The sequence below is a fragment of the Bison bison genome, unplaced genomic scaffold, assembly GCF_000754665.1.
Source record: "Bison bison bison isolate TAMUID 2011002044 unplaced genomic scaffold, Bison_UMD1.0 scf7180017864301, whole genome shotgun sequence".
Classification (NCBI taxonomy): domain Eukaryota; kingdom Metazoa; phylum Chordata; class Mammalia; order Artiodactyla; family Bovidae; genus Bison; species Bison bison.
The window spans coordinates 862,803-882,709 of NW_011494873.1; the positions used below are offsets into that span (position 1 = coordinate 862,803).

Sequence of the window (19,907 nt, forward strand, 5' to 3'; positions counted from 1 at the left end):
TACTACCCAAAGAATCTATAGATTCAATGCAATCGTTATCAAAATGTCAAGAGTTTTTTGCATATACAGAAAAACCCATCCTAAAATTCATACAGAATCTCAAGGGACCCTGAATAGCCAAAATAATCTTAGAAACAACAGTAATACCACCTCACATTTCCTGATTTCAAAACTTATTACAAAGCTACAGTAATCAAAATAGCATGGTACTGGCATAAAGACCAATATAGAGACCAACTGGAGTAGACAGCCCAGAAATAAATCCTCACATACACAGTCAAATGATTTTTGATAAAGGTACCAGGATTATTCTACAGGAAAATAACATTCTTCTCAACAAATGCTGCTGGAAAAACTAGATATCCACATATCAAAGAATGAAGTTGGGCCCTTACCTGATAGCACATAAAAAATTAGTTCAAAATGGGTCAAAGATCCAAACATAACAGCTAAAACTCTAAACTTCTTAGAAGAAAAGATAAAGGAAAAACTCTACTACATTGGATTTAGCAATGATTCCTTGTATATGATACCAAAAGCTAAGACAACAAAAATAAAAATATATAAATCAGACTATATCAAAACTTAAAACTGCTGTGTATCAAAGAATACAATCAACAGAGTGAAAATTCAATCTATGAAATGGGAAAACATGTTTGCAAAGCATACATCTGATAAGGGATTAATATTCAGAATCTATAAAGAACTAAAACTAAACAGCAAAAACAATTAATTCAAAATGGGCAAGGGACTTGAATAGACACTTCTCCGAAAAGATATACATACTAGTGGCCAAAAAGCTTATGGAAAGATACTCAACCTCATTAATCATTCAGTTCAGTTCAGTCGCTCAGTCGTGTCCGACTCTTTGCGACCCCATGAACTGCAGCACGCCAGGCCTCCCTGTCCATCACCAACTCCTGGAGTTTACTCTAACTCACGTCCATCGAGTTGGTGATGCCATCCAGCCATCTCATCCTCTGTTGTCCCTTTCTCCTCCTGCCCCCAATCAGGGAAATGCAAATCAAAACCACTGTGAGATATCACCTCACACCTATCACAATGACTAGCACCAAAGCAACAGAAATTAGCCAGTGTTGGCAAGGACGTGGACAAACTGGACCCCCACACACGCTGACAGGGGTGTGGAAGGGGCAGCTGCCGTGGGACAGTGGACGGCGGTTCATCAAGAGAGTAAAGACAGAGCTACCATACGATCCAGCAAGACCAATTCTGCATCTGTATCCAAAAGAATCAAAAGAATCTCAAAGAAATATTTATACACTTGTGTCCATATACCAGCATTATTCACAATAACCAAAAGGTGGAAACAACCCAAACGCTCACTGAAGGATGAAATGCTAGACAAAGATGGTATTAACATGCAAAGGAATATTATTCAGCCTTTAAAAAGAAAAGGAAATTCTTATACGTGCTGTAACATGGATGAACACTGAGGGCACTAAGCTAAGTGAAATAAGTCAGTTATAAAAAGAAATACTGCTCTTTTTCGTGGTGCCTCGGAGGCTGTCGGCCACTTCAGGATGAAGCTGAACATCTCTTTCCCGGCCACTGGCTGCCAGAAGCTCATTGAAGTGGACGATGAATGAAAACTTCGTACCTTCTACGAGAAGCGTATGGCCACAGAAGTTGCTGTTGACGCTCTGGGTGAAGAATGGAAGGGTTATGTGGTCCGAATCAGTGGTGGGAACGACAAGCAGGGTTTCCCCATGAAGCAGGGTGTCTTGACCCATGGCAGAGTTCGCCTGCTACTGAGTAAGGGGCATTCCTGTTACAGACCAAGGAGGACTGGAGAGAGAAAGTGCAAATCGGTACGGGGTTGCATTGTGGATGCCAATCTGAGTGTTCTCAATTTGGTCATTGTGAAAAAAGGGGAAAAGGATATTCCTGGACTTATCTACAGTGCCTCGTCGCCTGGGTCCCAAAAGAGTCAGCAGAATCCGCAAACTTCTCAATCTCTCTAAAGAAGATGATGTCTGCCAATATGTTGTGCGAAAGCCCCTAAACAAAGATGGTAAGAAACCTAGGACTAAAGCACCCAAGATTCAGCGTCTCGTGACTCCATGAGTTCTGCAGCACAAACGCCGGCGTATTGCTCTGAAGAAACAGCATACTAAGAAAAATAAAGAAGAGGCTGCAGAATATGCTCTTTTGGCCAAGAGAATGAAGGAGGCCAAAGAAAAACGGCAGGAACAGATGGCCAAGAGACGGAGCCTGTCCTCTCTGAGAGCTTCTACTTCTAAGTCTGAGTCCAGTCAAAAATGAGATGTTCTAAGAGTAACGAATAAATAAGATCAGACATCAACTCTCGGGAAAAAAAAAAAAGAAATACTGTACAATTCCGCTTACGTGAGGTATCTAGACCATCCAAATTCATAGAAAATAGAATGGTTGTTCTTGCTCCGCCAGGGGAAATGAGGAGTGGTTAATGCACTGTGTAACATAGAGCAATGTTAACTTTGTTAATCATGTTGTAATTATATTCCTAATACTTATTTATCTAATAACTTTGTATTAGTCTTTATACCTTTCGACAACTTTAATCTTTTTTTTTTTTACTTTAGAATATTTTAATTTTTTTAAACTTTCTATTTCTATTGGGGTATAGCCAATTAAGTGTTGTGAACAGTTTCACGTGAACACCAAAGGACTTAGCCATACATACACACGCATCCATTCTCCACCAAACTCCTCTCCACGTAACACTGAGCAGAGTTCTGGTGCTATACTGTAGGTCCTTGTTGGATATCCATTTTAAATACAGCAATACTGACCACTGTAAGTCCCCCAGGCCGTACCTCCTGACTCTGTAACTACAAACCTGACATTTTCTAAAAGTCTGTTTGTTGTGAAGTATAACTGACCTACAACACTAGAAAAATAAACAGCTTTTGAAATTATGTATTTACTCACATAAATATGACACAGTAGCAAAAACAGCAACAACATATCATGGACTCTATATCCTTTATAGAAATCAAATGTAAGACAACAAACAGAACAAACAGCACCAAGGATGGAAGGAGGGAAGGGGAGGTATACAGCTGTAAGGTCTTTCTTCCACGTTCATGAAGCAGCATCTATCCCTTCAGGACAGGCTGTGGTAAGTTAAAGATGTGAACTGTAAATGCGACAACAAACATGAGGGGAAAATATTAAACAAACAAGGTTTAACTAATCAACCAATGGTAAAGATGAAAACGGAATCACCCCAAAACTAAATTAATCCATAAGAGAGCATAAAAGAGTAAAAGTGGGGGAAAGAGCAGATGGAACAAATAGAAAACAAATAACAAAGGGGTAGATTTAAAACTAAAATCTTCAACTCAGTCACTCAGTCGTGTCCGACTCTGTGACCCCATGGAATGCAGCACACCAAGCTTCCCTGCCCATCACCAACTCCTGGAGCTTACTCAAAATCATCCAGCAAATCAGTGATGCCATCCAACCATCTCATCCTCTGTCATCCCCTTCTCTTCCCGCCTTCAATCTTTCCCATCATCAGGGTCTTTCCCATTGAGTCAGTTCTTTGCATCAAGTGGCCAAAGTATTGGAGTTTCAGCTTCAGCATCACTCCTTCAAATGAATATTTAGGATTCATTTAGGATTGACTGGTTGGATCTCCTTGCTGTCCAAGAGACTCAAGAGTCTTCTCCAACACCACAGTTCAAAATTTCTCCTGGCAATCTTGATTCCAGCTTGTGCTTCATCCAGCCCAGCATTTCACATGATGTACTTTGCACAGAAGCTGAATAAGCAGGGTGACAATATACAGCTTTGATGTACTCCTTTCCCGATTTGGAACCAGTCTATTGTTCCATGTCCAGTTCTAACTGTTGCTTCCTGACCTGCATACAGATTTCTCAGGAGGCAGGTCAAGCAGTCTGGTATTCCCATCTCTTGAAGAAATTTCCACAGTTTCTTGTGATCCACACAGTCAAAGGCTTTGGCATAGTCAAGAAAGCAGAAATAGATGTTTTTCTGGAACTCTCTTGCTTTACCAATGATCCAATCAATGGATGTTGGCAATTTGACCTCTGGTTCCTCTGCCTTTTCTAAATCCAGCTTGAACATCTGCAAGTTCATGGTTCATGTACTGTTGAAGCCTGGCTTGGAGAATTTTGAGCATTACTTTACTAGCATGTGACATGAGTGCGATTGTGTGGTAGTTTGAGCATTTTTGGCATTGTCTTTCTCTGGGATTGGAATGAAAACTGACCTTTTCCAGTCCTGTGGCCACTGCTGAGTTTTCCAATTTTGCTGGCATATTGAGCACAGCACTTTCACAACATCATCTTTAAGGATATGAACTAGCTCAACTGGAATTCTATCACCTCCACTAGCTTTGTTCGTAGTGATGATTCCTAAGGCCCAGCTGAATTCACATTCCAGGATGTCTGGCTCTAGGTGAGTGATCACACCATTGTGATTATGTGAGTCATGAAGATCTTTTTTGCATGAATCTTTTGTGTATTCTTGCCACCTCTTCTTAATACCTTCTGCTTCTGTTAGGTCCATACCATTTCTGTCCTTTATTGGGCCCATCTTTGCATGAAATGTTCCTTTGGTATCTCTAATTTTCTTGAAGAGAGCTCTTATCTTTCCCATTCTATTATTTTCCTCTATTTCTTTGCATTGATCACTGAGGAGATGATCCATCTTCCCGAGGAGATGATCAAACACAGAGGAGATGATCATCTTCCCGAGGAGATGGTGGAGTAGAAGAACATGCATTCATCTTCTCCTGCGAGAACTCCAAAACTACAACTTGCTGCTGAACAACAGTCAACTGGAGAATGTTGGATCCACCAAAAAAAGATACCCCACGTCCAAGGGCAAAGGAGAAGCCCCAGCAAGACAGTGAGAGAGGTGAAATAGTGTTTAGAATTAAACCTCTTACCCACCAGAGACACTCAGAGGGCTCAAACAAACCTTGTGCACACCAGGACCCAGAGACCCCACAGAGCCTGAGCCAGAACTGTGTTTCATTGTCTCCTAGGAAGGTACAGGTCAGCAGTGGCCTGCCACAGGGGTAGGGGCTCTGGGTGCAGCAGACCTGGGTATGGCATCAGCCTTCTTGAAGGAGGAGGTCGCCATTAACCCCACCAAAAAGCCACCAGAACTTACACAGGACTGGGAAACAGACTCTTGGAGGGCACAAACAAAACCTTGTGTGCACCAGTACCCAGAAGAATGGAGCAGTGATCCCACAAGAGACTGACCCAGACCTGCCCATGAGTGTCCAGAGCCTCCAGCAGAGGTGTGGGTCAGTGGTGGCCTGCTGCAGGGCCAGGGGCACTGAGTGCAGCAGTGCATGCATGGGACCTGTTGAAGGAGGTGCCATTATCTTCATTACCTCCACCATAGTTTGGCCTCAGGTCAAACAACAGGGAAGGAATACAGCTCCGCCCATCAACAGAAAATTGGATTCAAGATTTACTGAGCATGGCCCCACCCATCAGAGCAAGACCCAGTTTCCCCCTCAGTCAGTCTCTCCCATCAGGAAGCTTCCATAAGCCTCTTATCCTTATCCATCTGAGGGCAGACAGAATGAAAACCACAGTCACAGAAAACTAACCAATCTGATCACATGGACCACAGCCTTGTCTAACTCAGTGAAATTATGATCCATGACATGTAGGGCCATCCAAGATGGACGAGTCATGGTGGAGAGTTCTAACAAAATGTGGTCCACTGGAGAAGGGAATGGCAAACCACTTCAGTATTCTTGCCTTGAGAACCCCAGGAATAGCATGAAATGGCAAAAAGATAGGCCACTGAAAGATGAATCCCCCAGGTCGGTAGATGCTCAGTATGCTATGGGAGGTAAGTGGAGAAATAATTCCAGAAAGAATTAAGAGATAGAGCCAAAGCAAAAACAATACCCAGTTGTGGATGAAACCGGTGATGGAAGTAAAGTCCAATGTTGTAAAGAGCAATACTGCATAGGAACATGGAATGTTAGGTCCATGAATCAAGGCAAATTGGAAGTGGTCAAACAGGAGATGTCAAGAGTGAACATCGACATTTTAGGAATCAGTGAACTAAAATGGACTGGAATGGGTGAATTTAACTCAGATGACCATTATATCTACTACGGTGGGCAAGAATCCGTTAGAAGAAATGAAGTAGCCATCATAGTCAACAAAAGAGTCTGAAACGCCGTACATGGATGCAATCTCAAAAACGACAGAATGATCTCATTTCCAAGGCAAACCATTCAATATCACAGTGATCCAAGTCTGAAGTTGAATGGTTCTTAATAGCGACCTAAAATCTTCTAGAACTAACACCCCAAAAAGATGTCCTTTTCATTATTGGGGACTGGAATGCAAAAGTAGGAAGTTAAGAGATACCTGGAGTAACAGGCAAGTTTGGCCTTGGAGTACAAAACAAAGCAGGTCAAAGGCTAACAGAATTTTGCCAAGAGAACACACTGGTCATAGCAAACACCCTCTTCTAACAACACAAGAGAAGACTCTACACATGGACAACACCAGATATTCAATACCGAAATCAGATTGATTATATTCTTTGCAGCTAAAGCGGGAGAAGCTCTATACAGTCAGTAAAAACAAGACCAGGAGCTGACTGTGCCTCAGATCATGAACTCCTTACTGTCAAATTCAGACTTAAATTGAAGGAAGTAGGGAAAACCACTAGACCATTCAGGTATGACCTAAATCAAATCCTTTATGATTAAACTGTGTAAGTGAGAAATAGATTCAAGGGATTAAATCTGATAGACAGAGTGCCTGAAGAACTATGGACGGAGGTTCATGACACTGTACAGGAGGCACGGATCAAGACCATCCCCAAGGAAAAAGAAATGCAAAAAAGGCAAAATGGCTGTCTGAGGAGGCCTTACAAATAGCTGAGAAAAGAAGAGAAGCAAAAGGTGAAGGAGGAAAAGAAAGATATACCTGTTTGAAGGCAGAGTTCCAAAGAATAGCAAGGAGAGATAAGAAAACTAAAATCTTAGTACTTGGTTAAATGTAAATGGTCAAAATATTTCAATTAAAAGACAGAGATTGTGAAATTGGATAACTACATATAAGAAACCCACTTTAAACACAAAGGCACACTGGTTAAATGTAAACGGACAGAAAAAGAAACATAACATTCATGACTAATCAAAGGACACATCCAGAGTACCTATGCTATCACTGGACAAAGCAGATTTTAGAACAAAGAATGTAACCAGGGATAAAGTGAGACACTTTCATAATGTTAATGGGATCAATTTATCAAAATGATACAGTAATCCTATATGCATATGCCCTTGAGTAACAGAGCTTTAAAATACATGTGTAAGAGAAAATAATAACATACTCAGAGGAGGAAAAAAAAATCCAAAGTTAGATGTGAACATTTTAACACTCCTCTCTTAGTTAGGCATAGAACAAGCAGACAGAAAAGAGTACAGATCTGGAGGACATGAATAACACTATCGGACAACTTACCCTGACATTTAGAGAACACTCTACCCAACAAGGGAGCACATTCTTTCCAAGTATAGATCAAACATTCAACAAGATAAATGCTATTCTAGGCCATAAAATAGGTTTCAATAAATTTAAAAGGGCTGAGAATATGTCCTGGATGACAAAGAATTAATTCAAAATTAACCTAATAGAAAAACCCTGAAATCTGAAGATTAAACAATGTATCATTAAACAACACGAGTCAAAAAAGAAATCACAAGAAAAATTAGAAAATACCATGAACTATATGAAAATGAAAACTGCACATATTAAACATTGTGGGATATAACTAAAGAGGTGCTTAGAGAGAAACTGATGTCACTGAATGCATTAGAAAATTAGAAAAGAAAGAAAATGGTCTTCAAAGTAATAATCTAAGCTTTCACCATAAAAAAAAAACAGAAAATTAGCAAATTAAACCCAAAATAAGCAGAGGAAGGAAATAAGATGAGATCCAAAATTAGTAGAACAAAAAATAGAAAAACAATAAGGAAAAAAATTAATGAAACCAAAAGTCCTGTCTTTGAAACAGTCAATAAAACTGATAAACTTCTAGCCATACTGCTAAGGAAAAAATTATACAAAAAAACAAATTTTCAGTCTCAGAAATAAAAGTGGGATCATGAAAACTGATGCTGGTTCAGGTGGTAAAGAATCTACCCACAATGTGGAATCTGACCCCTGGGTTGGGAAGATCTCCTGGAAAAGGTAATGGCAACCCACCCCAGTATTCCTGCCTGGAGAAGTCCATGGACAGAGGAGCCTGGCAGGCTACAGTCCATGGGGTCGCAAGAGTCGGACATGACTGAATGACTAACACTTTGACTTTTGACAAACATTAAAGGAAAATAAGGGAATATTACGGACTTACAGTAATCTATTCCACAACTCAGATAAAAGGGACAAATTCTTTAGAAGATACAAGAATACTCATACAAGAAGAAATGGATAACCTCAACAGCTATTAAAGAAACTGGTTTCAGTGGTGAATTTTATTTAGTATTTAAGGAAGAAACATATCAATGCTACAAACTCTTCCAAAAAGTAGATGAAAAGGGAACATCACCAACAATATTCTGAGGTCAGTATTACCTTGATAACAAAAATCTATCAACAATATCACAAGAAAAAAAAAAAAAAAAGACCAATATATGATTGTTGTGATTACACTACATTCATCTGTCACACCTAAATAAACTGTACTTAAAACTGGTGAACTTTATTATATATAAACTACAAATCAAAAAAGTTAACTTTTTAAAAAATTTAAGTGCTACAGAAAAACAAAGACTTTCCCACAAAGAAAACTCAAGGCCTAACTGGCTTCATAAAGAAATAGTTTCAAACATTTGAGGAAAAAATAGCAGCAATCTTTCCCAAACTCTTTTTGGATATAGAGAGGGTAATTCATTTTATTTCATTGGAGCTTCCCTGGTGGCTCACAGCCAGTGCAATAAGGCAAGAAAAAGAAATAAAAAGCATAAATACCAGGAAGGATCTGGATGTGTCATGACTGTCTAGAAAGAAAACCCTAGGGAATGTATAAAACAAGTAGAATTAATATGTGATGTTGGCAAAATCACAGGATAAAAAAAAGAACAAAGCTACACAAAACTCAAGCACTCAACATAGGAATATAACATAGGGAGAAAAATAAATACTTAGATCCCAGGACGCCCGTATGTTCCTCCCATAAGCCTTCACGAAGAGCAAAAGTAATACAAGATGACTGCAAAAAGAAAAGCAGGTAAACAAGCAGCAGACTGAAGACTGACAAAAAACACTGAGAAAGAGTTCTGAATACAAATGAATTCAAAGAGGATGGTAACAATAACCTTGTGTACAAGACAGCAAAAGAGACACTGATGTATAGAACAGTCTTATGGACTCTGTGGGAGAGGGAGAGGGTGGGAAGGTTTGGGAGAATGGCATTGAAACATGTAAAATATCATGTATGAAACGAGATGCCAGTCCAGGTTCGATGCACGATACTGGATGCTTGGGACTAGAGCACTGGGACGACCCAGAGGGATGGTATGGGGAGGGAGGAGGGAGGTGGGTTCAGGATGGGGAACACATGTATACCTGTGGCGGATTCACTTTGATATTTGGCAAAACTAGTGCAACTGTGTAAAGCTTAAAAATAAAATAAAATTAAAAAAAAAAAAAAAGAGGATTCGAGAGGCAAAGAAACAGTCTTCCAGGGTCACTCTTTAAGGAAATGGAAAGGCAAATGCAAGAAGCTATTCAACTTGATAAAGAACATCTCCCACTCCAGTACTCTTGCCTGTAAAATCCCATGGACGGAGGAGCCTCTAGGCTCTAGGCTGCAGTCCATGGGGTTGCTGAGGGTCGGACACGACTGAGCGACTTCACTTTCACTTTTCACCTTCATGCATTGGAGAAGGAAATGGCAACCCACTCCAGTGTTCTTGCCTAGAGAATCCCAGGGACGGGGAAGCCTGGTGGGCTGCCGTCTATGGGGTCACACAGAGTCAGACACGACTGAAGTGACTTAGCAACAGCAATAGCAATAGCAATGATAAAAAATCTGATGCTTTCGTGCTAAGGAACAATGCCAAGATGTCCCCTTTCACCACTGCTTTTCAACATTATGGTGAGAGTCCTAGTTAATGTGTCATATTTGAGACAAAAGGAAATTAAAAAGTATACACATCAGAAAGAAATACAACTATCTTTGTTCACAGGTTACATGATCACTTATGTAGGGGAAAAAAAAATGACCAACAAATTCCTGGAACTAAAAAGCAATTACCGCAAGACTGATATAAAATCAGCCACATTTATATATATCAGCAATGTACAAGTGCAAGTTAAAATTAAGATACGTTATTACCATTCATTTTGTTGTTCTTTGGTCACTAAGTCACATCCAACTCTTTATGACTCCATAGACTGTAGCTTGCCAAGCTCCTCTGTCCATGATATTTTCCAGGCAAGAATACTGGAGTGGGTTGCCATTTCCTTCTCCAAGGGATCTTTCCAACTTCAGATCAGATCAGTCACTCAGTCGTGTCCAACTCTTTGCGACCCCATGAATCGCAGCATGCCAGGCCTCCCTGTCCATCACCAACTCCCGGAGTTCACTCAGACTCACGTCCATCGAGTCAGTGATGCCATCCAGCCATCTCATCCTCTGTCGTCCCCTTCTCCTCCTGCCCACAATCCCTCCCAGCATCAGAGTCTTTTCCAATGAGTCAACTCTTCGCATCAGGTGGCCAAAGTACTGGAGTTTCAGCTTTAGCATCATTCCTTCCAAAGAAATCCCAGGGCTGATCTCCTTCAGAATGGACTGGTTGGATCTCCTTGCAGTCCAAGGGACTCTCAAGAGTCTTCTCCAACACCACAATTCAAAAGCATCAATTCTTCGGCGCTCAGCCTTCTTCACAGTCCAACTCTCACATCCATACATGACCACTGGAAAAACCATAGCCTTGACTAGACGGACCTTTGTTGGCAAAGTAATGTCTCTGCTTTTCAACATGCTATCTAGGTTGGTCATAACTTTCCTTCCAAGGAGTAAGCATCTTTTAATTTCATGGCTGCAGTCACCATCTGTAGTGATTTTGGAGCCCAGACAAATAAAGTCTGACGCTGTTTCCACTGTTTCCCCATCTATTTCCCATGAAGTGGTGGGACCGGATGCCATGATCTTCGTAATTGTGTCTCCTGCACTGGCAGGCAGATTCTTCACCACTGAGCCACCAGGGAAGCCCACCATTTACATTAGGATGACCCAAAATGAGATATTTAGGTATAAAGCTAGCAAAAACTGTACAAAGTCTGTATGAGGAAAAACTATAAAACTGATATTAACAAACTAGAGAGTGATATTCCATATTCACAAATGGTAAAACTCATTATTATCAAGATATCAATTCTTCCCAACTTGATCTAAATGTTCTATGTAATCCCAACTAAAACCTGAGAGTTATTTTATGGATAACAACAAACTAATGCTCAAGTTTATATGAAGAAGTAAAAGATCTAAAAGAGTCAAACAATTAAAGGAACAGAAGACTTCAAGAACCACTATTAGGTTGGTGTAAAAGCAACGACAGCTCTGCACTGCTGAACTCTGCTGCTTGATACTGGAATACGTTCTTAAGTGAATGTGGTTATGTTATACAGCATTTTAATGCACATTTCTCGCTTTCTTTGCTAATGACTTGTTCAGTTCAATTCAGCAGCTCAGTCGTGTCCGAGTCTTTACGACCCCATGAACAGCAGCACACCAGGCCTCCCTGTCCATCACCAACTCCCAGAGTCCACCCAAACCCATGTCCATTGAGTCGGTGATGCTATCCAACCATCTCATCCTCTGTTGTCCCCTTCTCCTCCTGCCCTCAATCTCTCCCAGCATTAGGGTCTTTTCAAATGAGTCAGCTCTTCACATCAGGTGGCCAAAGTATTGGAATGACTTATTACTTGGTGTTTATTTTATATTTATTTTAGACTAGGGAAATGATGTTAAGAGAAAAAGCAAATTTGAGCAATTTTTTAATTCAAGTTCAAACTGGATTGTAAAGCAGCAGAGACAACTCACAGTATCGACAATGCATGTGGCCTAGGAATTGGGACACACGGTGCAGAGGTCAGCCAAGAAGTTTGGCAAAGGAGACGAGAGCTGTGAAGATGGAGGGTGCAGTGGCCAGCCATCAGAACCTGACACCAACCAACTAAGAGCAATCATCAAAGCTGATCCTCCTACAACTACATGAGACGCTGACGAAGAACTCAATGCTGACCATTCTACAGTCGTTCGGCCTTTGAAGCGAATTAGAAAAGTGAAAAAGCTCAATAAGTGGGTGCCTCATGAGCCGACTGAAAATTAAAAAAAAAAAACATTTTCAAGTGTCATCTTCTCTTATTTTATGCAACAACGACCTATTTTTCGATCAGACTGTGACATGTAACAAAAAATGGACAACTGGCAAGGACTGAGAAGAAGCTCCAAAGCACTTCCCAAAGCCAAACTTGCACCAAAGAAGGGTCATGGTCACTGTTTGGTGGTCTGCTACCCGTCTGATCCACTACAGCTCTCTGAATCCCAGCGAAACCGTTACATCTGAGAAGTATGCTCAGTAAGTCAATGAGATGCACCAAAAATGCCTACAGCTGGCATTGGTCAACAGAATGGGCCCAATCTTTCTCCACCAAAACGCTCAACCACTCACTGCGCAGCCAATGCTTCAAAAATTGAACAAACTGAGCTATGAAGTTTTACCTCATCCACAGTATTCACCTGACCTCTCGCCAAATGACTACCACTTCAAGCATCTCAACAACCTCTCTCAGGGGAAATGCTTCTACAAGGAGGAGGCAGAAAATGCTTTCCAAGCATGTTGACGTCACTGAATCCCAAGGCATGGATTTTTATGCTACAGGAATAAAGCTATTTCTCACTGGCAAAATGTGCTGATTGTAATTGTTCCTATTTTGATTAATAAAAATATGTTTGAGCCTAGTTAAAATGATTTAAAATTCTCAGTCCAAAACTGCAATTATTTTTGCACTAACCTAATAGAGAGCTACACTAATCAAGGCAGTATGTGGTACTGCTGAAAGAACACACAAATAGATCAAAGAAACAGAGAAAGAGTCCAGAAGCAAACATATTGTAATCAGCTGATCTTTGCAAGAGGACCAAAGACAATACAATGGAGCAAAGATTATCTTTTCAACAAGTGTTACTGCAGTATCACAGGAGAAAACCCAGGTAACCTTGGATATAGTGATGACTTTTTAGATACAACACCAAAGGCACAATACATGAAGGAAGAATTGATAAGCTGCACTTCATTAAAATAAAAAACACTGCTCTGTGAAAAACAACATCAAAAAAGAATGAAAAAAGAGACAAGCCAGAGACTTGGAGAAAATATTTTCAAAAGACAAATCTGATAAAGGACTGTTAGCCAAAAAAACCCCAAAAAACTCTAAAACTTAGTAAGACCTCGAGTCTGTCATCATAGTGAAGTCAGAAAGAGAAAAATAAATATCACATACTACAGGGACTCTAGAAGAATGGACATGAGTTTGCGCAAACTCCAGGAGATGGTGAGGGCCAGGGAAACCTGACCTGCTGCAGCCCATGGGGTCACAGAGCGACTGACCACAAGGAAAATGGCACGATGAACACATCTGAAGGGCAGGACACAGAGAAAGACCTGTGGACACGGGGCGGGGGGAAAGAGAAGGCAGGGACAAACTGAGAGAGCGCTGACATAAATGCACTGCCCTGGTGAACAGCCCGCTGGCGGGGAGCCGCTGCTAACGCGGGCTGAGCCCAGCGCTCTGCGACAGCCTGGGCGGGAGGGATGCGGCCAGGGCGGAGGCTCAACGGGAAGGGGACACGTGCTCACTTTCAGCTGATTCACACTGTACAACAGAATCCAACACAACATCGCAAGGCAATTTATCCTCCAATTAAAAATGAACTTTAAAAAACAACTTAATTTTAAAAATGGGCAAGACATTACCAGGCACCTCACCAAAGAATATATACAAATGGCAGTAAGCATATGAAAAGATGTTCAACAGCATATGTCATATTTGATATAAAACAATGAGGTACCACTACACACCTATCAGAATGGCCAAAACCCAAAACAAGAACACCACCAAATGCTGATGAGGATGTGGAGCAATAGGAATTCTCATTTACTACTAATGGAAAAGCAAAATGACAGCCACTTGGAAGTTCAGCAGTTTCTTAGGAAACTCAACATACTTTTATCATCTGATCCAGCAATCATGTCCTTCGGTATTTACCCAAATATAAACTGAAAACTTAAGTCCACACAAAAAGTTGCTCACTCATGTTTACAGCAGCTTTACTGATAACTGCCAAAAGTTGGAAGCAATCAGGATGTCCTTCAGTAGCTGAACAGATAAACAGAAACAATGAAATATTATTTGGCACTAAATAGAAATAAGCCATCAAGTTATAAAACGACATGAAGGAAATTCAAATGCATATCACTATGTGAAAAAAGCCAATGTGAAATGGCTATATATTACATACTAAATGATTCCAGTTATATGACATTCTGGAAAAGGTAAAACTATGGAAAGAACAAAAATAACAGAGGTTGCCAGCGGTTAGGAGGAGAAAGGGATGAACAGGCAGAGCACACAGGATTTCTAGGGCAAGGAAACTATTCTGTATGCCCCTATAATGGTAGACTCATGTCACTGAATATTTGTCAAATCCGGAAAATGAACAAAAGTGAACCCTAATGTAAACCACGGACTCTCGATGGTGATGTTCGCCCATGGTGGTGGTGGTGGTGTAGTCACTAAGTCATGTCCAACTCCTGCGACCCCACAGACTGTAGCCTGCCAGGCTCCTCCTCCCATGGGATTCTCCAGGCAAGAATACTCGAAGGCAGGATGTCAACAGTGGGGGAGACTGTGCCTGTGTAAGAACAAGCAATACATGGGAATTGGGAACCCTCTATACCTTCCACTCAGTTTTAGGCTAAAACTGCTCTAAAAATTATTATTCGGGAATTCCCTAGCAGTTCAGCAGTTAAGAGTCTGAGCTTTAAATGCTAGGGGCATGGGTTTGGTCCCAAGATCTTGTCAGTTGCACAGTGTGGCCAAACTAAAACAGAATTAAAAGTTTATTAATTAAAAAAAGGAAAGGAAAAGCTAAGCATTTTTTGCAAACTATATGATCAACGGAAAAAGAAATGGCAGGGGAGAGATTTTAAGATCCTGTAGGATCAAAGAATGTTCTAAAACATTCAAAGGATGCAAAGCCCCTGCTCCTCAATCTCCTGCTCCCCACCCCAAAACAAGCCATCCAGTAAAAAACAAAAAACATTTTATTACACTAGCAAAAGATGTCCTTAAATTAGGAATCTTATAAAATTAACCTCAAACTGCCAGTCCTGCCCCTCAAAATGTAGTGACATAGCAAATCTTCATCTACACACAAAAAAAGAAAATTCAGCTAATGAAAACCCCACACATGAAAAAAGAAAGGGCAAGGAGGAGAAGAGAACCAAAACCTCAAATCAACCTTTCTTAATTGGAATCGTCAAGATAATTAAGATAATTAAGCTCTAATGAGTGATTCTGGGTAACTGTTTTCTTAATTTTCCTAAGAATGGTACATAGATACTATCGTTATAGTTAAGCATAAGAAAGTTAAATTTATTCTATACCGTGACTGTCTTAGTGCATTATGGCATACTGTACTTACAGAATGTGACTGACAAGAGTACTCCAAACTGCACTAAACATGCTCAAACATTTGATGTTATTTCTTAAATGCCTTGAATATGAATTGAATGAATTTCTTAAATGCCTTAAATGTCTTGAGTCAAAACTCAAGAAAGAAAATGTACGAAAAGCAGAAATAAAATTTAACTCAGAAAAGAAATAAAAACGAGACTATAACAGAAATGAAAGTAAATTATAATGCCCCCAAATGATAAATTGAAATGAAAAATGTAGTAACTAAGAGTCATTAAAGAAAAGCAGAAAAATAACCTAAGAGAATGACAGTAAGACAAAGAAAACAGGACAGAGAGTAGAAGCTGATATGGAAAAACGGGTGAGCAAGGTGCTGTAGAGGCTGAGAGAGTGAGCATCTCAAGCCTCACGAGCCTCACACTTTGTACAACCGCTTGACTCTTCTGTTGCAGTGCAAACGCAGCCATAGACCATAGGTAAATAAATGAGTGCAGCTGCGATCCAATATAACATTATTTACAAAAACAGGGCTGGGTTGGGCCAGAGGGCCATGTGGCAAACCACATCCTGGCCTAATGGAGGAGAATGTCCAGAAATAGACCCAGGTACAGACAGAGATTTAGTACATGGCAAAGTGGCATCTCAGATCACTGAGGGACTTCTTTTGAAAACTGAAGTATAGTAGATTTATAATGCTGTGTTAGTTCCTGCTATACAGCAAAGTGATTCAGTTATACATGTGCATACATTCTTTTTTATATTCTTTTCCATTATGGTTTAACTGAATACAGTTCCCTGTGATAAGTATATATATATATACACACACAGTAGGACCTTGTTCTTTACCCACTGTGTATTAGTTTGCATCTGCTAAACTGAGGGAATTTTTAATAAATTTAGTAAGTGGGCCAACTGCTCAGCAATTTGGAAAAAGGTAAAATTAGAACACTGGAAAAAATATTTACAATGTATGTCACAGGTAAAAGGACTTATATACCTAAATTTTTCTTTTAAATTGAGGAGGAAAAAAGTTACCAAAATCCCAATGGGAAAATGAGGAAAAGACACAGACAGACTTTTTAAAAGATATAAAAATGGCCCTTTAAGAATAGCTGTTAAGGCTTACTCATACTTAAAGAGATGCAAATGAAGGCTGCACATTTCTCACCTAACACTGAAAAATACTCCCAAGTATGAAAAGACATTCTGTTAGTAACTGAGTGACCACAGGCACTCTTGTATACTTTTGAGGAGAAGACAAATGTGTGTGCAACCCTATTAGAGGAGAATTTGGAAACATGTAACACTACATAAGCAGCTTTACGTTTTCATCCAGCATTACCTTTGATCCTACACCAACCTTTTTCTCCAACAACCCCACTATAATGAAATACTATGAAAATACATAAGCAGCACAAGATAAACACATGCACTGGAGGACTGCTTGTTACTTCAAAACAAAAAAGCAACTACCTACAAGGCCATATATGAAATTTTGGCTGAATACACTATCGTGTATCAACACACGGCATGCAGCCTTAAGCAAGAGAAAGAAAGGCTTCCATGGGCTGATACAGAGTAATTTTCAGGGTACATTTTTAGGTGAAAAAAGCAAAGTGCAAAATAGCATCTACCCATATGGTACTCTTTGTGTAAGAAATAAGCAGAAATAAGAAAATATGAATCTGTGTATCTATTCCTTAGTGAATAAAGAAACCCAGGGAGGATAAACCAGAAACTAGTGACATCAGTTACCCAACGGAAATGGGATGCAAAGAATGGAGGAATGGGAACAGGACAGAAAGCCTGACAATACCTTTTTGGTTTTACTCTTAGAACTGCATTAAATGCTTTATATACTCAAAAAAGTTAAAATAAAGTCAACAAGGATTGGGAGAGAGTTGGAGTATCCACAGAAACAAATGAACCTAAACACATTTCAAATGAGTAACATAATCATTCTTAACGATGAGGAAAAAATTAAGTGACTTTGGAACTCAGCAGCTAGAATATAGATCCAAAAACAAAAGTTAATGGTAAAGAAATATTCAGTATGGTTAGTAATTTATTTTTCAATGATATAGGTAAGCAATTCTAAAACTACTGTTCATTCTAGAACTGACCAAGTAAGTAAATATACTGTGGAAAACAGGAGTCACTGTTTCTCACTGTTAGAGAAAGGAGTTTGAAATATGAAAAGGGCTACCTTAGAATACTAGAATGAAATCTGTAAGACAGGACTAGAATCGAAGCTATCACTGTGAGCTTGTGGTTTTTAATACGTAGAAAAAGAGGTATATTTTTCACAAGAGACAAAATTATATATATATTTTTATATATTTATTATTTATTTATATATATATATATAACCTAACCCTGCTGGCTGAGAGCTTACAGAAGCAGTGATATCCCAATAGCACTAAGCACACTTACTCTGTGTGTGTAACAATCGCTCAGCTGTGTCGACTCTGTGCAACCCCATGGGTTGCTTCTCTGCCCATGGAATTTTCCAAGCAAATATACTGGAAGGGGTTGCCATTTTCTACCAGGAGATTTTCCCAGGGCTTGAACCCATATCTCCTGTGCCTCCAGCATTGGCAGGTGGATTCTTTACCACTGTGTCATTCCTCACTAAAAGAAACCAAGGCTCCTTACAGCACTGACTAATTCCAGGGCTGACGATGAGAAAATACAAGATGAGAAAAATTTTGTTGCAGCAGAAAGTAAGGAAGTGCTTAAAGAATTATGAGGACAGATCAAAAGGACACAGGACCCAGCTTGAAAGTGCAGTGACCAAACTGAATAATCTAACCATCAAAATAAATAATCGTAATAACAGATTAAAACCCACTGAATAAAACAAGAAACCACAAGTCTATACCAATAAGTAAATAAACTGAAATTCTAATGAAAAGAGGACATTCATACAGTTCAGTATGGCATCACCAACTCAATGGACATGAGTCTGAGTAAGCTCCGGGAGTTGCTGATGGACAGAGAAGCCTGGTGTCACAACCTGGTGTGTCGCAGAGTCAGACAAGACTGAGCAACTGAACCAAACTGATAGTTTCAAAGTCTCTCTCCACAAAATATTTAGTAACAAAGAGAAAAAGGGTAACTTTATAGTGAAGAAAGCTCCTTATTATTACTTATTCAAGTAATCAAGATGGCCACCATTAGTAATAAAACAAATCAGAATCATAAATAAAGCATCACTTTTGTGATTTCAAAGATTTCCTGCTGCTGCTGCTAAGTCGCGTCAGTTGTGTCCGACTCTGTGCGACCCTACAGATGGCAGCCCACCAGGCTCCCCTGTCCCTGGGACTCTCCAGGCAAGAACACTGGAGTGGGTTGCCACTTCCTTCTCCAATGCACGAAAGTGAAAAGTGAAAGTGAAGTCGCTCAGTCATGTCCGACTCTTAGCGACCCCATGGACTGCAGCCCACCAGGCTCCTCCGTCATGGGATTCTCCAGGCAAGAGTACTGGAGTGGGGTGCCATTGCCTTCTCGGAAAGACTTCCTAGTATAAACTAAATCTAATCATAAGAAAACAAATCCAAACTGACAGACATACTACAAAATGATTGATCTGTAATCTTCAAAAGTGCCAAGGATACAGAAGTCCAGAAAAAGCCTGACAATCTGTTCCAGACTGAAATAAATTAAAGTACAACAATTCAAGGCAGTTCATTACTCTGAAGTAGATGCCTTTGCTACAAAGGACAGAACTGGACCTCTGATGAAACTCAGACACCAAGGACCGGATGGCAGTAACGTGTCAAATGCTAATTTACTGATTTGACTCAATTAGGATTATGCAGAACATCTTCCTTTGTAAGAAATATACACCAAAACACTAGAACATGACAAACCATAAAGTCAGCTTTATTTTCATACAGTTTGAGAAGCAAAAGGTTCTTAGTATTGTGTACTTATAACTAAGCTCAACACTGTCTCAAAATAAATAAAAATATATTTTTCAATGGCTGGTTTTTAATAATTAATATCCAACACTTCAAGCTACAGGATTCCCCAGGAAAAAACATGTGCTGAAATCTTTTGCGCCCTTTTTCACCACTACCATCAGATGGCCTCAGTAAAGAACTCAATCTAGTGCTGACTGAGGACATTACAGACTCAGCGTCTTCCCCAGGCCATCACTACCAGTTGACAAAT

General features: G+C 39.9%; 1 protein-coding gene and 1 pseudogene across 4 annotated transcripts in view; one reads left to right on the forward strand and one right to left on the reverse strand.

The window, feature by feature from the left end:
* The window catches only part of FBXW11 (F-box and WD repeat domain containing 11), a 130,760-nt gene that overhangs the window by 56,883 nt on the left and 53,970 nt on the right, over positions 1 to 19,907 (reverse strand). The gene's annotated exons all lie outside the window — the stretch shown is intronic.
* Positions 1,028 to 2,326, forward strand: LOC104996895 (annotated as a pseudogene).